General features: G+C 40.3%; 1 protein-coding gene across 2 annotated transcripts in view; it reads right to left on the minus strand.

The window, feature by feature from the left end:
- The window catches only part of LOC125013276 (plexin-A1-like), a 286,335-nt gene that overhangs the window by 226,017 nt on the left and 39,142 nt on the right, over positions 1–21,176 (minus strand). The gene's annotated exons all lie outside the window — the stretch shown is intronic.

The raw sequence follows: 21,176 nt of genomic DNA on the forward strand, positions 1-21,176 counted from the left end.
CCAGGATTGCCCAAATTCTTCCAAGAGGAGGGCCACAATTGAATCCAGTGGGAGGGTCATTATCCAGAATGTTAATATTGCAGCACATTAAGTTAAGTTGGGTAAATAAAGCATGCATTTGTGAGGTCAGACACTGTTTGTGTTTTTTGAAAAATGCGCCTGAAAGAGTGGCTGCATGTCGCCAGTAACTCTTAGACAAAAAGCAACAATTAACACACTGACTTGTTATTTTTTCTGTGCCTTGAACCAATCAAAATGGTTTTCGGCCATTTTTGTCTTTTTGTGCCGTTTTTATTTTGTTCTGAGCTGCCCAAAGTGAGGCCTAAGTGCTTTGGATGCCAGGCTGAGATTTCCGCTAAACCTCCGAAGAAGTCCTGGGGATGCCAAGCTAGAGTTGGCGGTGGAGCTTCGGGTCGGCGGTGCCGTCTAACCTCAAGGGGATCGTGAGGTCTTCGGGCAGCAGGATCGATGGACTGTGTGTGCTTGATGGGACCCACAGGATGTTTCATAAGAAGTGCTTTGAACATCTGGTCATAGGACCACAATACATCTGTGCACAGATTCAGACTCTGAGGACAGACATGATCTGTTTGAATTTACATCCCTCCCTCACAAGCACAAGGACAAGAAGACGCCATTTGACACAATGTCGCTTTTGCTATGCAACCGGTCAAACGGCCGAACACCTCAGACACTGTTTTTGCCAATTTGTATATAGGTGTAATGCTAATTCTGTAAATCTTTTGATTACATTATTTATTTTTATATTTCTTTAATTTGATTTTATTTGTTTTTTCTTTCTTTTTTCTTTCTTGTGTAACAAAGTTACGGTGACAGTCTTCGGACTCTGTGCAGGCCAGCCATGGTGTTCCAGACCAAACTCTCTCATCCATGTCTTTATGGCCCTTGCTTTGTTCACTGGTGCGCATGTTGGAAAAAACACCATATTCCCCTCTCCACCAAATTTCACACTTGCATCTATGCAATCAGACAAGTACCATTCTCGTGGCAACTGCCAAACACAGGTTCGTCTAGAGTCCTGTGGCAATGTGCTTTACACCACTGCATCCAACTCTTTGCATTGCACTTGTGATGTATGGTGATGTATGGCTTGGATGCAGCTGCTCGGCCATGTAACCCATTCCATGAAGCTCTGTACGCATTTTTTTTGAGCTAATCTGAAGGCCACATGAAGTTTGGAGGTCTGTAGTGGTTGACTCTGCAGAAAGTTGGTGACCTCTGTGCAGTATGTGCCTCAGCCTCTGCTGAACCTCATTTTACATGGCCTGACACTTCGTGGCTGAGTTGCTGTCATTTCCAATCGCTTCCACTTTGTTATAATACCACTGACAGTTGACTGTGGGATATTTAGTAGTGAGGAAATTTCACAACTGGACTGGACTGGAGCAGCTCATTCTTTCACAAATATTTGTAGAAGTAGCCTGCATGCCTAGGTGCTTGATTTTACACACCTGTGGCCATGGAAGTGGTTGGAAGCCCTGAATTCAGTTATTTGGAAGGATGAGCAAATACTTTTGGCAATAATTTTTACATACAACAGAATACGCACACTGAGGGAATTTGCACTTTTATTTTGAGGAACATGTATGCATACAAAAGCATAAATGCATACACTGGAAACAACAAAGCACACACAAACACACACAAGCACAATTAAGCCTCCACACTACACAAATTAACAGGGCAGCTTTTTCTTGTTCATTACAAGATGTATCAACTCCATAGAGACTAATCAATCTCATCCCTACAAAACAGCAAAGGTGTCAGAGAACACATGTTTGTGCACAAGTGAGTGAGGTTGAAAAAAGGTTGAGAGAATGCCTGCGGTGGATATTGTTTGCCTTCTACCAGATTTTCAAAGGCAGTCAGAAACACAGCAAAGTTTAACTTCAATGACCAAAGACACAAAGTGACAAACTGACAAAGTGAGGAAGGGAGGGTGGAAAGCAGACACACACAGACATAATAGCATTGGCTTTTGTATGATTTACATAAACATGTTCTCAATTTTGCAACAGTTTGGTAAGTAATTTTAGATGAGGAAAAAAAAGGAAGTGATTCAGAGAAGACAGAGGCTGACATGCAGGAAAAAAAGGAAATTGAAAGCCAAGAGGGCACAAATATGAAGAAAAGGAAGAAGGAAAAGATTGAACAGACAGAGATGGCCTTGGCTCAGTTACACTATGAGCCCTAGTGTTGGGTGCCTGGCACACAGTTTCAGACAACAGAGACAACAGAATCAGTCTTCCATTCACTTTCATTCACCTATTTCCTCTGACTTGATATTTTTTCCTTCCATCCTACTTTCTCCTCTCTCTGCTTATTACTCTTCCCTCATCTCTTTTTTCTTGTCTTCAAACATTTTTCTCATCTATTTCTATTTTTTTTCTTTTCAGGGTCACAGGGACTGGCCAGTGGGAAATTGCATTGGTCCCATAGGATTAGTCTTTTTTCTTGCTTTTACATGCCTGCAGTGCTTTAAAACCTTACTTCCTTCATTCTTTGAGGATCTGGGGTTGCAAGCATTTACGCAATGGTTGGGCCAAATAAACTAAATACTGCTCCAGAGGTCTGTCAACCGAACAATTAAACCATAAGACAAAGCATGAAGGTCAAAACTGCTATAATACATTTGCACAACCTATTTCAAAAGCGATCCCCCAAAACCAGACCTGCTACTTTATCTGCTGTGTTGAAGCTAAACCAGGGGACTTGAGGAACACGACAACTGACTAGAAATTGTTTATAATAGAAGCTTATAACAGCATCATTTAGCGTGTATTTATTTATGGCAGGTAGCTCGTACTTGTAAACTAATCGGCATTCCCTGTGTCTGGCAAGATTGCACACATAGAAATGAGATCACCATTTTCCCAGCGCTGTTATCGGCATGCTGAGGACGCTAATGGTTTGTTATGTTTAGCTTGACTTGCATCATTACCATAGAGTCAAGAGCTCAGATTGAGGCACAGTGGAGCGTTCAGTCAACGTGTTTTCACTACAGACAAATGTGGCCTCACACAGACCTGACATCTGCTAGCTGTTGTGTGCCTTGTAGACATGTAATTCCTACAGTCTGCCTACTTTATCATTCCTCCTTAGCTACTCATTGAGAAGATGCTAAAGCTCTATCAGTCACCAAGACTAAGATGTGTAGATAGCACTATAGCTTCCCAGTTGACTGGTCAATTTGCTCTTATCTAAGCTATGGGGTGGGAGGTGTGGTCTTGAATAAAGGTCCAAAAGTGTCCCAGCAGTATGATTTCTGTGTAGATTGTCCCTGACCATGCTAGTATATATACCTCACATTTAGAACATTATACATAGCATTATTTCACACACACACACACACACACACACACACACACACACACACACACACACACACACACACACCTTTGTTCTATTTCCAGGGGGTTAGACAACGACAGAGTCCCCTGTGTTGTCCTTTACCAAAGACCTCTGCTGTACACAGGCAAATGCATGCCCATGGCAAAACACACAAACGACACACACACTCAAACTCGTACTACGCAGTCACACTCATACACATACGACACACAAACACACCCTGCCAAACGCTTGCTGGGTGAATGATGTTGGAGTGATTCGGGAAAGAAAGGGGCAAGTGAGATGAGAGGAAAGGAGATAGAGAGGGCAAAAAAGGGGGGAGACAGGATAGAGAGACATAGGGGAAGGCTCAGGGGTCAACAGCGCTCTTGCTGACACTAATGAGTCTCAAAGAGGGGAAGAGAGACAGCGAAAGACTGAGTTTCGATTTGGCCCCATGAGTTGAATTAATCGTGGAACCTTAAGAGCAGTAGTGCCCATATGGAGATTTCAAACTATTTAGCACTGTAAAAAAAAAAAAAAAAAAAAAAAAGATCTATTGTAAAACTGTATTCTCATTTCTATTCTTATTTCCATTCCCTTTTTTGTAGATGGTAATAGTATTTCCATTTATATAAATACTCAATGATATATTGATTAATAAGGATTCTGTTGTGTACACTGAACATGGACAGAGCTAATTCAACACATTAAAAAGGCTTATTATGGACCATGAACTGAGACTACAGTCATCATTGCAAGCTTTTGTGCATCTCTCCCTCTCTCATAAATCCATTTCTCTCTTCACAGTTACAATAAAGGCACAAAGAATGCCAAAGAATAAATAAATAAATGTTTTTGAAAAAACTTATACAGTGGAGAAAATAAGTAAGTCACAGAGGTGTTACTTTACTATTTATTTCCATGTTAAACATACGTTCCTCATTAACTTAAGAACTTTGGATGGGTTTGGTTCATGACTACAACTTATAGCCTGTAAGGTAAGTTTTAAGGTGACAAAAAACTGAGGAACTGGCCCAACCTGGGACCCATGTTGTCTAGCTCTTATTTGTCATTAGTCTATTAGGTGAGGATTGGGTCCATCACAAGGTCTTGCTTCTGTGTCAGCATGATTGCATCTCAGCAGGATGCTTATCATAGTCATCTCAGTAGAAATTGATATTTTAGATTTTAGACTGAGATAGAACTATCCAGGGGAATTGTCACAGCTTGCAATGCCAAGAAATGTTAAAAGCAAGTATAAATGTGAAGTAGAAGAGAAATCTACTATTGAATTAACAAGCATGGAATGAAGAACTCTTCCCTTAGTGATGGTGTATGATAATGTGTGCAGTGTTTTCTTTCTTTATCCTTTTTATTGAATGTTTTATTGAGAACAGCCACATCTGTCTAATCAACTTCAACTGTTTAGCAGCAGAATTTTTGTCTTGCGCTGATTTGTTTGCAGAAGCGTAAGGGAGGGGGAAGAGGTAGAGAGAGTGAGACAGGGAGAGGGACAGAGACAGAGATAGAAATGTTGTCTACATGCTCCTCAGAGAGCCAAATGCCTCAAGCATCTCCTCATCCAACACTGGCATAAACACATCCAACCTATCCCACAGAGAGTGAGTGAGTTAGTGCATGTTTTTCTGTGAGTGTGTGTATGTTAAACATAGCTTGTGCCTCTTTCCCATGTGAGATAGATAATGTTGAAGTGTGAGTGGTGCTACTGAGACACGTTGGCTGATGCAATGAATAACAAGACTTGCAGAGTGGAAAAGTGGATTTAATTATGTAAGGTTAGCGTGTGTGTCTATTGTTTACAATAAAGAAAGAAGGTGAGAGTAGACTGCCAAACTTAGGGAAAAAGAAGTCAACAACACACACACACAAACACCCCTGGCCTGCATCCAGGTATGTGCTGTGACTTGGCATTGAAAGAAAGTGGAGTACAGCAATGGCTGGCCTTTATGTTCCCCCACTGAGCCAATATCTGCTCTCTAATTGGTTGTTAATGAGTGTATGTGTGAGTGTGAGTGTGTGTGTGAGTGTGTGTGTGCGCGCGTGTCAGTGCATATGACAGTCAAGAGCGAACAGAGATAGCATGTATTGGTGACAATGTAGGGGATGCAGTGGAGAGCTTGAACATCCAACTAACAGACTGGGACACTCGAAGTCTTGACCTGCTCAAAAATAAATGTGCACTCAAAACACACACACACACACACACACACTCATTACACACACTCATTACACACACTCTCATTACACACACTCTCATTACACACACACACAGCGTGTGCCAACCAAGGACCGTCTGCAATCGCAGGGATTTATTTACAATATACAATAAACCAAGAAGAAGACTTTCGCAGACACCACAATGCCGGCCAGAAACAAACACGCTGCACACGCTGGCTGCAGGATCACTCCCCCCAATGACGCGCCCAGATAGGAGCTTTATGGAATACAGCTGGCAATCAGCTAATCAGCTGATTGAGGTGGAGGGGGGGAAGGCGGTACCTGAAATGAAAGAACAAAAAGACAAGACCACACACACACACTGGCCCGTAACAAGCACCATGAAGCAATAGTTCAATTAAGGGTTCCTCTCTTTGTATATTTTGCTTTTAATAGCATGGGGCATACATGTGCATTCAGGTGATGAGATGTATCATCCACCGATGTGGCACTAATCAATGCATCGATTTTTGCCGCTGGGAAAGTGCCACAAAACGCAGTAAAGCTCCATTATGCATGTTACTATGCAACAAAATTACATGGCCGGATGGTGGGACAGCTCTGAGGTGCAACCACTGTGAGTGCTTAGCACTCATGTTTTGGGGTGGGAGGAAGCTGGTGTGCATGGAGGAAACCCATGCAAACACGAGGAGAACATGCAAACTACACCTAGAAAGACCCTGAGAATCAGCCAGTGCTGCCACTCCTCAAGAGCCAGCTTAATAGCCAGAAGCTCCCAGTTGCTAGTGTCATGAATTCTCTTGGCTAGTCAGAGAGAAAAAAGGCACATAGAGGGACCTTCTGGTCACTAGCTGCTCACTGAAACAGGACAGCCCCCATGCCTACATGTGAAGCATCCGTCTCCGTGAAGAACTGATAGTTCGTGTTGGGGATTTGGAGGGTAGAATTGAAGATCCCCTTCAGGGTTGGGAAGGCAGCAGCCCCAAACTTAGACCACCAAAAGCGAGACTTGAAGGATGTCAGGGTGGTGAGATGGGTGGTGATGCAGCTGCTGTTCCGAATAAAGCGTCTGTAAGGCCTTGGATCCACAGAAAGCGCCTACAGTGCGTACACGTTCCGGCAAGTCGCTTTGCCTGTATGCGCTACATGACCATAGATGACCCCTCTACAGGACAATAAAGCAATAGAATGATTGTTAAAATTTAGATGGAGAAAAAAGGGACTGCCTGTAGAAGTCATTTAGCTAGTTTTAGTTTAAGATTTAAAGTGAATTTTGCTTTATTATTTGAAAGCCGAGTTGAACTGTACTGAAGCCAAAATGTCATTGCCATTGGATTCTTAATCTTGAAAATGAAGCCTGTAGTAGGTGGAGCCTGCGGTCGCCATGTTGGCCTTTACTCTACCCACACTCAGATACTCCAAATATGGATATGGGGGTCGGGTTGGGGCGGAGCTAAAGCAGCCTGAACATTAAAACCCATCCACCCAACTTGGCGCAAACAGGCTAGCTCAGGCTACCGAGCTAGGCTAATCGCTATCTGAGGTGCTAGCAGCCGGCTAACACAGTGGCGTCGCTCCCGATTTGATGCCATTTGTCCCGACTAAAATATAATATATAAAACATTAAATACAGTAACGATTTAGAGATTAATGTCTTTAATTTAAAAAATTATATATATTATCGTTCTGTCAAGTGTATGTTATGTATGGACCCATACTGTAATAAAACATTAATATTTTTTTCCCTATTTTACTGTGACATTGGTCGTATGGAAAAAGTAACGTGAACGAGACATTAATGTTTCGTACTTTAGGTGGTGGATTATTATTTCCCAAATTGACACACTTTACTAAAAAGTATTATTAATTATTATTTACATTCTGACTTCGGTGGCGGTTTGATAGATAGCCTCCCGTTAGCCTGGCTAACAAACCAGAGCCTCGCTGGAAGGCTAGCCTAAGGCTAACTAATTAGCTGGCTAATTAGAACTTCAACTTCAGCTACCGGACTGGCTATATTGGGCACTGACATCCAACCATAAGAATAATTCTCCAAATTCACTTGTAAGATGGTCTTGTAGTAGGTGCAGCAAAGCAGACAACTATTATCTTTTATTATCCTATTATCCCAATGGACCAAAACCTCAAACTCAGCCAAAAAGTTGTCATTAGCTCAGGTGCACTGAGGACTAGCAGAGAGACCAAGGCTAGCAGCTAGCGCCCTCCGGCAGCGCCCATACGTCACCTGTCACTCAAAGCGGGAACGTCCTTAATTATGCAGAATTTTAAACGTGAAAATAAACCACTGAGACCAAAACTGTTTTTTTGCACCAGGCTGTAATATGTGTGTGTGTGTGTATATATATATATATATACACACACACACATATATATGTATATATATTTGCTCCCTTTTGCAGCCAGCCTCAAGTGGCCACTCGATTAACAGCAATTTTTTGCATGGGCTTCATCGCTCAGCCCTGGAGGTTGCTGCCTGGTATTGACATGGTTTCCAAGTGTCAAGCTGGAAAAATAGAACAGTTGCGTATTTTTAGCGGCGCGACTCAGCACCACACTTCTGAAAGGTGCCGCAGCACACCTGGTGGAAACACTCACATTGCTTTGAATTGCCACGATCAACTATGGAGCCGCGACCACGCCGCAGACGGTGGAAATCTGCCTTAAAAGTGGACCAGTCTACCGGCCAACCTACCTTGGCCGTATCCATCTCCAGAGGAGTGTGGAAGAATATACACGCACCGGCCACTTTATTAGGTACACCTTGCTAGTAAAAGGTTGGACCCCCCTTTCCTTCTGAACTGCCTTAATTCTTCGTGGCATATTTTCAAAATGGTATTGGAAACATTCTTCAAAGATTTTGGTCCATATTTACATGATAACTATCAGTTGCTATTGGATTGAGATCTGGTGACTGTGACATTAGGAGTACAGTGAACTCATTGTCATGTTCCAGAAACCAGATTAAGATGATATGAGCTTTGTGACATGGTGCATTATCCTGCTGGAAGTAGCCGTCAGAAGATGGGTACACGTTTTGGAAACCTCTTCCACTTTTTTTCTGCTGTTTTCCTTATTTAAATCCACTTTTTTGTTTCTTTTACTTTTTCATCAGCGGAGGGAAGACGCTGTATTAAGTTGGAGATGGAAGTAGAGCCCGGCAGCAAGGAGATGTGCTCTGGTGGAACGGCAGGCTCAAGAGAGAGACTTCAGGCCCACAGGTCAGAGTCAGAGGAATTTCTGTTATGTCAAGACATCAACATTTGTTCTGCATTTAGATTTATTCCACTTAGTTCCTATGCTGTTGATTTAATTATTCTCTAAACAAACGTGAATCTTGTGTCATTCCTTTGTTGTTTCTTGCCCATTGTTTCATTCTCTAGTCCATTTCCATCAGCCCCCTAAACCTAAACCTAAACACACCTAAACCTAAACACACAAAACCTGAATGACCTGCAACTCTGAAGTGTGAATCTGTGTGTCCATGGAAGATTTTGTTTGGATTCGACAGAGAATTTTTCAAAAAGCCTGAATTATCCTCAAATTTCCAACTTCTATTTTCTGCATGTGATAAAATGAAAACAAAATATGAAATGTCTCATACTCACTTGTTTAACTTCCTCTCTAAAGTAATCTAAGTTCGAATGCATGTGTAAGTTCTACACATGCATTTGTTAATACAGGAAGCCTCATCAGCTCCAATATTTGTCACGCTTGTACACTATAAATACCTTAAAAATCTCTCAAGATAATTGGTTTAATTGTGTAGTCAAAACAGAGGGTGAAACATGAATATGAAGCCTACCACTTCAAGTGCCACACTGCCTTATTTGAAAACAAGGTGGGGTATGTATAAAGTCCCTGCCCCTCTCTGCAGTTGACAAGAATTATACCAACTGGGAAACTTTGCTGGATCATGATTTCATGAAGGTCTGCAGCAAAACAAAATGTACAAAGCAATGGAATCCTGCAGAAGAGATCTGTGTGAAGAATGCTCTGCTCCCCCCCCCCCCCAACCAATTCCACAAGGAAAGCTCCAATGTGGCATGCTGCATTTTTATTTATTTTTTTTCTTGCACAGTTGACATTTGTTGACAACAGCCTTGTGCACTTTCAACACTGTTTGCTGTAAATGTGAATTCCCACCTTTGTCATGTTTTTGGTGTAATTCAGCATGAACTCATGACTTGTTTATTAATCTCAATTTAACCTTTAGTTCATAATTCTTAAATAATTATTTGAGTTTTCTATCTTATATAGATTTGCTGACTAGTTAATAGAAATTTTTATGCCATACAACAATCTGTTATAACTTTATAAATGTTTTTCTAGGCCATTCTTTTGCTTTAAAGACAAAACTCAAAATTTACTGCCCAAAATTTCTGTTTATCTGACATGTTCCATGGTTAGGAGATCTAGATGTTGTCTGACATTGGTCATAATGTTATGGCTGATGGGTAAAACTGCATTTGCAACTGCAAACTGCATTTGAGTCATAAACACATTCATAATTTCAATCACAGCTTAACGTCTGTCTGGTTATGTGTTTCTCTGGATTTCTTGACACACTGGTTGTTACTAAGCCTGATATAGGAATATTCTAACTTATTTTTTTATGGGCCATAAATAAAGCTAACTGAACCACAGATTGTCACACTGACAATACACAGATTCTCTTAAATCTAACATAGACGTGATGATTTAGCTAGTTGAAATGACAAACGCTGCCTGTGGCAGGTCACATCAGTTGCTGCTAATTAATGTTAATTCCGTGGGTGAGTGGATGACAGGCCAAAATTAAACTTGTCTGTTATCATGTTCGTGTCAAATTAATAGTTGTAAAGCAGCTGTTTTAAAATAAGGTGGTACAAATTCAACATGTGCACTCTTTTGTTTCATTTGTAACTTGAGTTTACTGGTCAACTGAGTCAATCTGTGAAACTGTAAATATTGATGCTGGACAATATAGTAATCATTACTGGGGACAACTTTTTTGAACATCACAGACCTTTGAACATACATAGGCAGATAATGTAACACATTTGGTTGGGGGATCACATCTGCTACTCATGGCCTACATTTACCAAATGCAGGCAAATATCACCTCAGCGTGTTTGCCAAAATGCACTGTCTATGTAACATGAGCCAGATGATGCTCTTTGAGACACACTGTCCGTCTGAACAGCGCGACATTGTAATCTGTGGAATCTGAACTGAAGTCTTTAATGACAGCCAGCAATTGTGACAGGCCTCTACTGAAATTCACCGAAATATGAGAGTCAGTGCAACACCATTCTGCTGTATGGTGAAACGTGGTAAGCTCATGACACAAAAATAAAGCAAGCTGAAAATACAGAAACACAGGTCCAGTTGTATGAATATATGCACCTGGAAGTAAACACAGACAGGAAGCCATGCACAATTTAACAGAATTACAGTTGGCTGAAATGATCTTTTGTTTTGTCTAAGTAAGCTTGTCCCTGTATAATTTCACCTAACACATTACAGTAATGAGACGTGTTTAAAAAATACATTTAAAAATATATATTTATTTTTTAAAAACAACTAGTAGAAAAATAAACTACTTGAGATAAAGGTAGTTTTATGATTTGGTTGGATTCTGAACAAATGCTGTACTTGTTGTATCCTTAATTCATTATTATTATTTTTTAGTAATCCAAGTTCATTATTATTATTATTCAGAAATCTAAGGTCATTATTATTATTCAGAAATCATTCATTACTTGCTCATTGATTATATTTCATGATTTATATCCAGATGGTATTCAAAATACCATCTGGATACTGGTACTGGCTGTACCAGTTAAAAGTAAGATTACTTATATACAGGATTCATTTACTGATATGTAGTGTTACATGATTACGAGTGTTATATGATAAGTGGCGTTTCATTGTTTCCATGTCGAGTGGAAGTCGAGTTCCAATCGTTGAAGAAGAAAAAAAGTAGTAGAGAAAACGTTAAGAAGATCAGTTTGTTTGTGAGTTAGTTAGTTTGTAGCTGTTGTGATATAAACATATTGTTTCGTCAGTAAAAACCCTGAAAAGACACAGAAAAATCCTACTTCGTTTCTTATTGAAGCTATACTTAAGTTCCCACAGAACTTGAGAGATACAAGACACCTGCCAGAATATCAAGCAGCCCTGTTAATACCCTGAATACAAACACAGGCTTTGCCTTCTTTTCATATTTTCAATATTAGCTGTTTACTGTCTCGGTTGTGTGTGTGTGTGTTTGTGTGAGGATGAGTGCATACATCGGCATATCCTCACACACGACAGAGAAAAAAAAAAGCCAAAGGATGTCTTTATGCTTTATCCCGTCTCACAGGGCCTCTTGAGCAAGTCGAAGGAAAACCCAAACAAAGCAGGTGCAGACTGAGTTTGTAACCTACAAGTGCACACAATATGAGAGACACACACACCCTTGCATTGACACATACACGCAAATTAATAATTTAACAAACAAATATGTATTAATAAATGCATGCCTGCACAATCACATATGCACACACATATGTCTACCATAAACAAACACAGGACAGCATGAATGCCTTTCAATTAATGACACTCTTCATTAGATGGTACTGGTCAGCAGTTTGTCAGTGTGCAGTGGAGATTTGTGTCCTGGGGCCTCATTTATCAAACTGTACGTAGAAAAGGTTCTAAATTCTGATGTACTGTAGGAATGAAATTTAGAATGTGTGTAAGTACAAACAAATCCGGATTTATCACACGTGCGGACATCGGTCCTACGCACACTAATAAGTAATCGGCAATGATAAATCCTACCTGTTCTTAACCACTATCTGACCAACATCGCGAATACTTTACTGCAAATAAACAAGTCGTCGAAACAGATTGATGCATCGTGCATCGTAAATGTTATATAAATTTAATTAAAGCAAATTGAAATAAAGAAAAATTAAATTTCTCACACTCCAACACCAGCTAACAGACTGACCTAAAATCTTGGTATGATCCTCTCTAGTTTGAATGAGTTTTTGAGGTTTACACTGACGTGCGTTTCTACAGCAACGTTTAATAGAGACGTAGTTACATCTCCCCTTATTTGTGTATTGACTGAATGATTGAATGAAATTCTTCCCCGTTCACGTAACTGGAATTCATTCTGTGGTTTTGCGATGTGGGTGCAATCTGGCTCTAAATTATATTTGGGAACCCGGCAATGGCCCGAATTCCTCCTTTAATTTGGGCATGTTGGTGATGTCTGTATGGGAACTAACTGAGGCCAGAGAAATTATTTCATCCAACACTGCCAGGATGATACTGCTTAGTGTCGGCTGTGAAATGCCATATGTCTCCAAACTCTCACTGAAATGTTCCAAGCATCCCAGGGTGGACAGGAGATGTCCACTGGCTTTGATTTAAAACAAGAGTTTTAAATCACGGCATAAATCCATCAGTGTTTTTGATGAAGCTGTTGCACAGATCAGATTAATTAACGCTCTTTGAAAACGCACAGTTCTCAAAATCCCCCAATAATACAAGAAAAGCAATAGTAGTTTACTTCAACTTTTCTTTGCAGGTTGTCTTTTATAACTTAATAAAGTGTCTGCCAATTACTGACTGAGCACTTTTATAAAAGACCGACAACATGTGGTAACATGTAAAGTTTGAGATGCTGCTAAACACTGCGACTGTCTTAATGAGTTCTGTGTAGATCCACTGTTCTACCACAAGATTTTGTGTGTACGCATGGTCAGAGTTGTGCGTAAATTTATACACTTTTCTAAGCACAAATTGATAGATGCCATACTTTGTGTTGGAATGTGCTTACGCTCTCTTTACCCACAGATCTGTGCCTACGCACGGTTGATGAATGAGGACCTAGGACTGACACCTGCACAGCATTGTGTTGGATTGCTAGAGGAAGTTGTTGGCTTTTTGACCCAGTTAACAAGCTAATGAGACATATGATAAGACGTTGGGGGCATTGTTTCTTCAGAGCCGAATGTTTGTTGAATTCACGAATGAAATCTGACAAGCAAAGGTAAGGATTAAGTGAATTGTTGCACCATGTCTGATTCCAGCCAATCTTGACAGAAGTATCCGTTGTAAAATATGGCAATCATGTCCTTAAACAGACTTTTCTCTCTTGATATTTCTGCTTGGTGTCAACTCAGAAGTCTCATTTAACTGCTAGTGAGTTTCTGATAAAAAAAAAAAGGTCACACTCTTTCAGCTTTAAGGCTAATGAGTCACAACCTTGAAAACACTCTGAATCCATAACAAGCTGACACACTCGTGAGGTCTATACCAACCATTAATTCATTTCGTCATGTGTTAGAGTTTACAACAGCTGCCACTGTGCATGAACTTCATAGTCACCATTCATATTGCCATTGGATCTCCCATTTAGAATGTACTATAAATTAGGAAGATCTCACAGCAGGGTGGGCGCCACGTTGTTCATCCTGAGGCGGAGCGTATCACAAGAAAAAAACATAGTTGAAGTCATTAGAATGCCTCGAGGTATATAACATTTTGCTGTGCCATGCATCAAAACCTCTCAAAAGCAAAAGAGAAAAGTGCACCTCATCAAAATGTGTTTCCTTCAATGGGCTGTATTTTAGACTGCATTTGACAGCAATTCACCTCTGCGCTGCATCTATTTATCACTGCCCTGTGAAAAAAAAAAAATCCATCATCACAAGTCACTTAGTCTTTCACTGAGTCACAAAAACTCCCTTTTTAAAACAAGGGAGTAACTACCTGTGGCCTGAGATAACACAATCTGTTTCCAGAAAGTGGCAAAGTAAGGCAAACCAGAGGCTGAGTAACATTTTCTGTATGCTTGACAGACTCAATTTCTGTGTATTGCTACAAATTGTGAATGAGCTTTAATATATTAATTGTGGCCTTACTTTGGAGTAGGTCTTCATAAATGGCACTATATTGCTAAATCTTTTCACTAGACTGGGACCTAATTTTTCATTGCAGAAAGTTGGTATGGAAACCCTTCATTGGGAACTGATTATGCTCCTGAAAGTTCTGCCAGGCCAATCAAATCATTTGGCAAGCTTTATACGGTGATGCATAGAACAGTAACAGCAATGTTGCCATACATGTCATATGAGTTGGATTCGGATTTGTTTACAACAAAATGGCTCTGATTGATTGTAGGGGTCCCTGTTTTTTTTTTTTGTCTCTGTATCAGTTGAAACATGTCCCATAGTGAAATCTAAATGGCAACACCAGGTTATTCATTCACTTAATTATGACAGAATGGTAAACGTGACCTTGTGTGTAGACGCCCTTGAAGTTTGCACACTAAAAGACTGGACGATTTCCAAGCTAAATCTCAACTTTATTTATTTCTATGAATCGTGAACAGATCATTTTGCTCCCTCCATACATTAGTGTGTGTAATTTCAGTGCCATCATTAGAGCCAGCTGAAACAACAAGCAATGTGAGCAGTTTGTACTACTGAGTGACATAAGATGAAAATGAGGAGCTGCAAATATGTTTATCATAAGGAAATACCGTTCTCACCACTAACTACTGTACTGATAACAGTGATGGTAAATAGAACTAGTTCCATCCATACACTAGCAATGTGTTAATTTTCAGCTTGTTTGTTTCACATTCTAAGCAACTGGGGCCTGCCAATGTGTCAGATGGGCTGATGATTCTTGTAGAGTAAGAGTATATTTTTTCTCACATGGTATACATTCAGAGTTATTAATTTACTATTACATTTGCTCATAGTTTGTACTGATCATTCAACCAGGACAGTTATATATTTGTTCCAGCCAAAAAGCCATTGTACCCACTGAACTGCAAGTCACAAAATATAAAATGAATAGGACTTTTATTTCCAGTCCAGTGACAGAAATTGTCAGTTCACAACTATTTTATATACAAATGTAATTCCTGTAAAATGCATGTAGTGATTTTTATACACTGTGAATGGATACATTTTCTCCATCTATACATACTCATCTCCTACTATCACTCGTCCTCACTAGGGTCGTGGGGGTTGCTGGAGCCTATACCAGCTGTCATTGGGCAAGAGCCGGGGTACACCCTGGACAGGTCAGCCTAATGAGCATGGGAGGAACCCGGAAAAAACTCACACAGACACAGGGAGAACATGCAAACTCCACCCAGAAGGGCCTGAGCAGGACTCGGGCCTGGACCTCCTTGCTGGGAGGCATCAGCGCTAACCATTGAGCCATCCATACATCAGTGGTTCTAATGTCAGCGATGCCATTAGAGCCTTTGATATTCCCCATCCAGCAGGCCCAAAGGATGATGCAATGTGGGTGATCCATCCACTGAGACCCACCAGTAATAAGACTAAAGATACATGGAGAGATAGAGAGAGAATGAAGTCGTGAATGGACACAACTACAGACTCACTCACCAACTGCCTGGAATACAGAATGCAAAATGCCACAGAAATAGACTATAATCCTGGCCAGCAGTGATCAACTCTGACAAATATTAAAATAAAGACTATTATGCTTTGAGAAAAATAGAGATGGAGTGAGCAGGAGAGGGAGAAAACAGAGAGATGTAGAGTTGGACAGAAAGAAGGGGCAATAACAATAAAGCAGTCTTCTTGCTCTCTTCATTGCAGGCAATTTTACCTCCGACGTCCACCTTGTGTTTATGCAGACAATGCCGACTCACATACACACACACTCATCCACTATTATTATCAGTCCAATATTTTGTTTATTATATTGTTTTTCCTGCGTCTTAAGAGACCTGGATAAAAGGTGGGCACACCAACACATGCACAAGTGCACACACAAGAGGAGAGATGCTCTCTCTCCCTCTCTGAATCAGCCTCATTAGTCATGCTAAAGCTGTAGTGTTGCTGGTCGGCCTGCTCTCAGAGCGGTAAAGCTGGACGGCAGCCCACAGCCAGAGAAGGTCACCCACCACTCAGTTAAACTCCCAGAAGACCAACGCTGGCCTCTTTCTGATAATGAGTGGACATAAAGATGCACAGGGAGTTTGAGACACACATACCAGGGTGTCGAGCTTTATGAGAAAGCAATCGCCCAGACTAAAAAACTTGATACATCTGACAAAGAAACAAATCACAAGGGTATTTATTGTCATACTGTATGTCTACAATGTTTGACATGAGCACCAAACCCCTTTAAAAGGACAAAACCATGATGCAGCTGTTTTGAAAGTCATGCCATTACTTAAATAACATCAGTAGTCAAGAGTTTCAGTTGATTGCACCATGAGTACCCCTGCCTCTGAAAGGTCTAACTTTTCATTAGAAAGTACCAAAACGGCCCAAAAACAGAAGGGTGCAAACCTGGAAATCATTTTGCACAACTGAAAGTCTGCCTTCAGAATTGGCTGATTGAGTACACAAACTCAATCAGTACAGGCTGTGACAGCTCAGTCAAATGTATCTCACAAAACTCAGGACCTAACTCTGACATTGAGAGTAATTGACTGATCTGGGTGTGTTAAATATTTTGTACTGTACTGTTGTACTTTCATTAACCAAAGTAATACTTGAACTAGTATTAAGTAAGAGTATTGCAGGAAAATTCAAAGACCCAACTGACAAAGATTATCAACCCATTATCCCGTATCAAATCCCGTTTTTTTTTTTTTTTTTCAAAACGTGTAGCAATGTGTATGTATGTTGGGCATCAGAGATGCCACTATTGCTGTTGAGATTGTTTTCATCCCAGTGGGTGTGAGATCCCTCTGGTCATCAGGTTCAAATACTCATTTTTGTGCTGACCTAACCTTTTTCTGTCTTTCTGTCCATCTGTTGGTCCACCTCTCTGCTTGCATTGTCAAATTTCTTTTTTTATCCCTTTTCTTTCACTTCAATCATTGCTTTTCTGTCCATGTTCCCTCATACAATACGCTCATTCTGTTACTGACCAGCAGGTAATAAAACAGAGTGAATGAACAAAAACAAACGGTTGTTCCAAATCACACTGCATGAAGGACATTAACATGACGTTTCTTTTTTATTTGCTTTAGCTTTCTTTATACAAAACTGACTTATTTTAAGTCAGTTATAGTAAGGCTACTTCATACGGTTTTTGATTCAAATTATTTTAGCAATAATCCTGCTGATGATTAATGGTAACGCAGCGCCATTGGAAAATGGCAGTGAGACAATTAGATTAATTTCATCGCAATGTGATTTCACATCAACCATGACAAAAGGATTATCTCAGGTGTCCTACTTCCCGGTAAAGTCTGATAGCTTTCAGGAGAGTTGACTGACTGACCTGACCTTGGTTTTTGAAATGGGCCGGTATCAAAGTTTCCACATGACACTATCACACAGACATCAAGCTGTCACCTCTCACGTCAGGAAACACCAAACATGCCTGTACGAGAACATGATAAATTCATCAGAGCAACGTCCCAGTGAGAGCTCTGCTGACACAACCTTGATCGATAGCAGGCAGAACAACAGATGGCCATAAAGGACAATAATGTAACTGTATGCTCATTAGCATAATCAGATGCACATATACTACACTTTATAGTACAAGTCCATATAGTGCCTGTCCAGCAGGCTTGTAACAAAAGTGGTTTTATTATTTTTTCCATGACTTTCCATGACACTTTTTAAAGGAACTTTCTTCTCATGCCATACCCCTCAACATCAACAGTTTGTTGATTGGGAGCAAGAATCCCAGGCACATGGTGAGTGTGAAAGAGAGACAGGATTAAACCAGTCCAATCAATAAATAAAACAATACCAAGACCAATGATAACAAGCAATATCAGCAAAAGCAGGAGTAGCCTATATAGGGTCCAGAAGAAATCAATTAGAGAGCAGCATCTGGTCATCTGCTTTACAGTACTCGATGGACCAACCTAAAGTACATACATTTAGTGAGAGCAGTACACTTTATGTAAATACAAATTTACAACAATTTTTTAACAACCACTGACACACATTGCATTTCATTTTCCAAAATTATATTGCAAGATAGTTAGCACAAGTAGTGATAGTATTTTATTTCTGAATAATTGGAATACACAAGCTGTTACTTATCAATGATCTTCAGAGTCATGTTCACAGTGAGAATGCTAAAATGCTAATGACTTCAAATGTTTATCATACTAACATTTGTTTAGCAGGCTCATCAGCATAAGTACAGCTAAGGTTGATGATAATTCCATTTGTTTTGTAGATCTTTTAGTGAATCGCAAGTGTCACTTGGTCATGGAACAAAATGGAACAAAAAGATTACAATTCATAATGGATGTACAGGTTCACTAGGACACATTGTCTGGGAGCCATTAATGTCTATACAACAACCTTTCTTCCAATACATCAAGTAAATGTTTTGGGATTTTAAAAATATTTGGTGGACGAACTAGTGGTGAGAGCAGTGTATAAGTCAGCATGCTTTACCAAAGATGTTCAAAGATGCATGGTAATGTATCCCCTTTGGCCCGGACTGGGATATTTCAGACCGGACCAAACTGGTAGACTGACTGACACCCCTAGAGCAGTTGCTAACATGATTAAAACATGTTCACTACTTCTCCTTCCATGTCGCTCTCCCTGACTTTGTACTTTTTTTTTCTTGTTTCTTTCCCATATACCCTCACCCAGCCTTCTGTCACAATTTTTTTTATCACATCTTCCCTTGTTTCTTCCCACCTGCTTCATACCACTTCCTCCCATCTTTTCTATCCTTGCCACCACCTCACATAAAACCAGTGACTCTGACTCTCTGTCACTCTTCATCACTCTGCTCTCCTTTATCAGTGCATCGTCTGTTCCTCTGGCATTGTATTTTCAGCTCACATCCAGGCTCTGGCTTTACACACTAAGTCACTCTATACCTCATCATTCAGTTGAAAGTCAAGGAGAGGGCAGAAAGAGATGGTGAAATAGCAAAGGCCTGAGAGAGCAGGGGGTGAGAAGGATGCTGCTGAAGAAAAACAAGAGAACTAAAAGCGAAAAAATAAAGAAACAAATGAGGTTAAAGATCAAGAATTAAAGACTAAGAAAATAGGTCATAAAGAGAAAGCGATAAAGAAAAAGGTTGTAAAAGGAAGAGGGAGAATGGGATTAAGAAAAATCAAAAAAATCTTTATGCAAATTATGGGCTTAGAGTGAAAGACATGGGAGAGAAGAGAAGATGGAATAGCAGAGTGTGGAAGAGGAGAAGAATATGGAGACAGAGAGGTGGAGAGTAGTCCAGACATTTATGGCAGGTTGTTATGGAACACTGACTGAATAACAGAAGGTGAGACCAGATAAATTATTCATGAGGATACAGAGCTGTGAGTGTGTGTGTGACATCTGGGGGACGGGAGCAGACGCAACATACCCACGTACACACACATGCATATATATGTGTGTGTGTGTGTGTGTGTATAGGCCTATAGATGGAATTATTCCTGAGACGTCATGTTATCAGACTAAAGGTGTGATATTTTTATAATTATATTAATGTATGATTAAGGAAAATATTTTTATCTCTCTCATCCTGTCACTTCCAGTGCCAAGAGGTTTCTTCCTCTTGTTCTTCACAACTTGAGTCTGGCTATGTCAATTCTGTATGGCACTTAACAGGCAACTGCACCTGCACTTCGGTGGCTTCGGCCCAAACGAAGAGGGATCGTACTACTTTGCTGCATTTAAGGATATGATAAGATTAGTCCTTTCCACAAATGGGTTAAGCAGGGAAAGTCAAAGATTTGCACAAGAATCTTTTGGTCATCAGCCATCCTGTCATGAATAGTGAATTGCTTTATTTATTTTATCAAAAAGAAATACATTTTTATTTCTTTTTATTCTTTTTTTTTACTTTAAAAACTCATAGATTTGGTATTATTCTCCTATTTGGTAAGGAGAAGAATGAACTGGAGGAGTACTTGGAGGAGGTACATAAAGATAAGGAAAGGTTTAAGAAGATGGCACTCCTCTCTGATATTCCACTAATTGGGGAGATAGGTGGTCAGCCCACCAATGTGGAAAGCCAAAAACTCAGTCCAACCAGTGATGGCTCGCAGCTTTTCCTCCACATTTGTCTTTACTGCCACTTACCTCTGCTAGTTGAGTGTGGGTGTGAAGTTGTTGTGTCCGTGTCTAAACTGAACACTGCCTCTGATTGATTTATCATGAAAGCCTACTCCACCTTAGCCAATTATCAACACCTATGCGGTTGTTACAGCTTCATGGCTCCCGTGACTGAGAACCAAGCAGGCGCCCCATTTAATTTTCAGTAACGGAAACGGCGTTATAAAGATGGAAATAGTAATAAGTTAGATTATCCCATTACTGTAGTAACGCCGTTTATGTTAACGCCGTTATTCCCATCACTGGTCGAAGTAGAGAAGATAGTGTATATTATTAAGCTTACTGTCCCGTGTCACGACAGAGTTGAGGAGGCTAATGAGCGCAAGAGAGCCAGATATGCAGAGATGCAGAAGTTGAGCAGTGGTGGATTTGTGGCAAAATCCACCATTGCTCTCTTGTGCGAGCTGGGCATTCGTGGGAGAGAACAGCTGGGGAGCATGGTAAAGGTAAAGCTAGTTGAGTGGTTTTAGTAGTTAGTAGTAGGGCTAAGCTAATCTCTCAGTTGTAAGTCACCCA

Source organism: Mugil cephalus, chromosome 1 (assembly GCF_022458985.1).
Source record: "Mugil cephalus isolate CIBA_MC_2020 chromosome 1, CIBA_Mcephalus_1.1, whole genome shotgun sequence".
In the NCBI taxonomy this organism is placed as follows: Eukaryota; Metazoa; Chordata; class Actinopteri; order Mugiliformes; family Mugilidae; genus Mugil; species Mugil cephalus.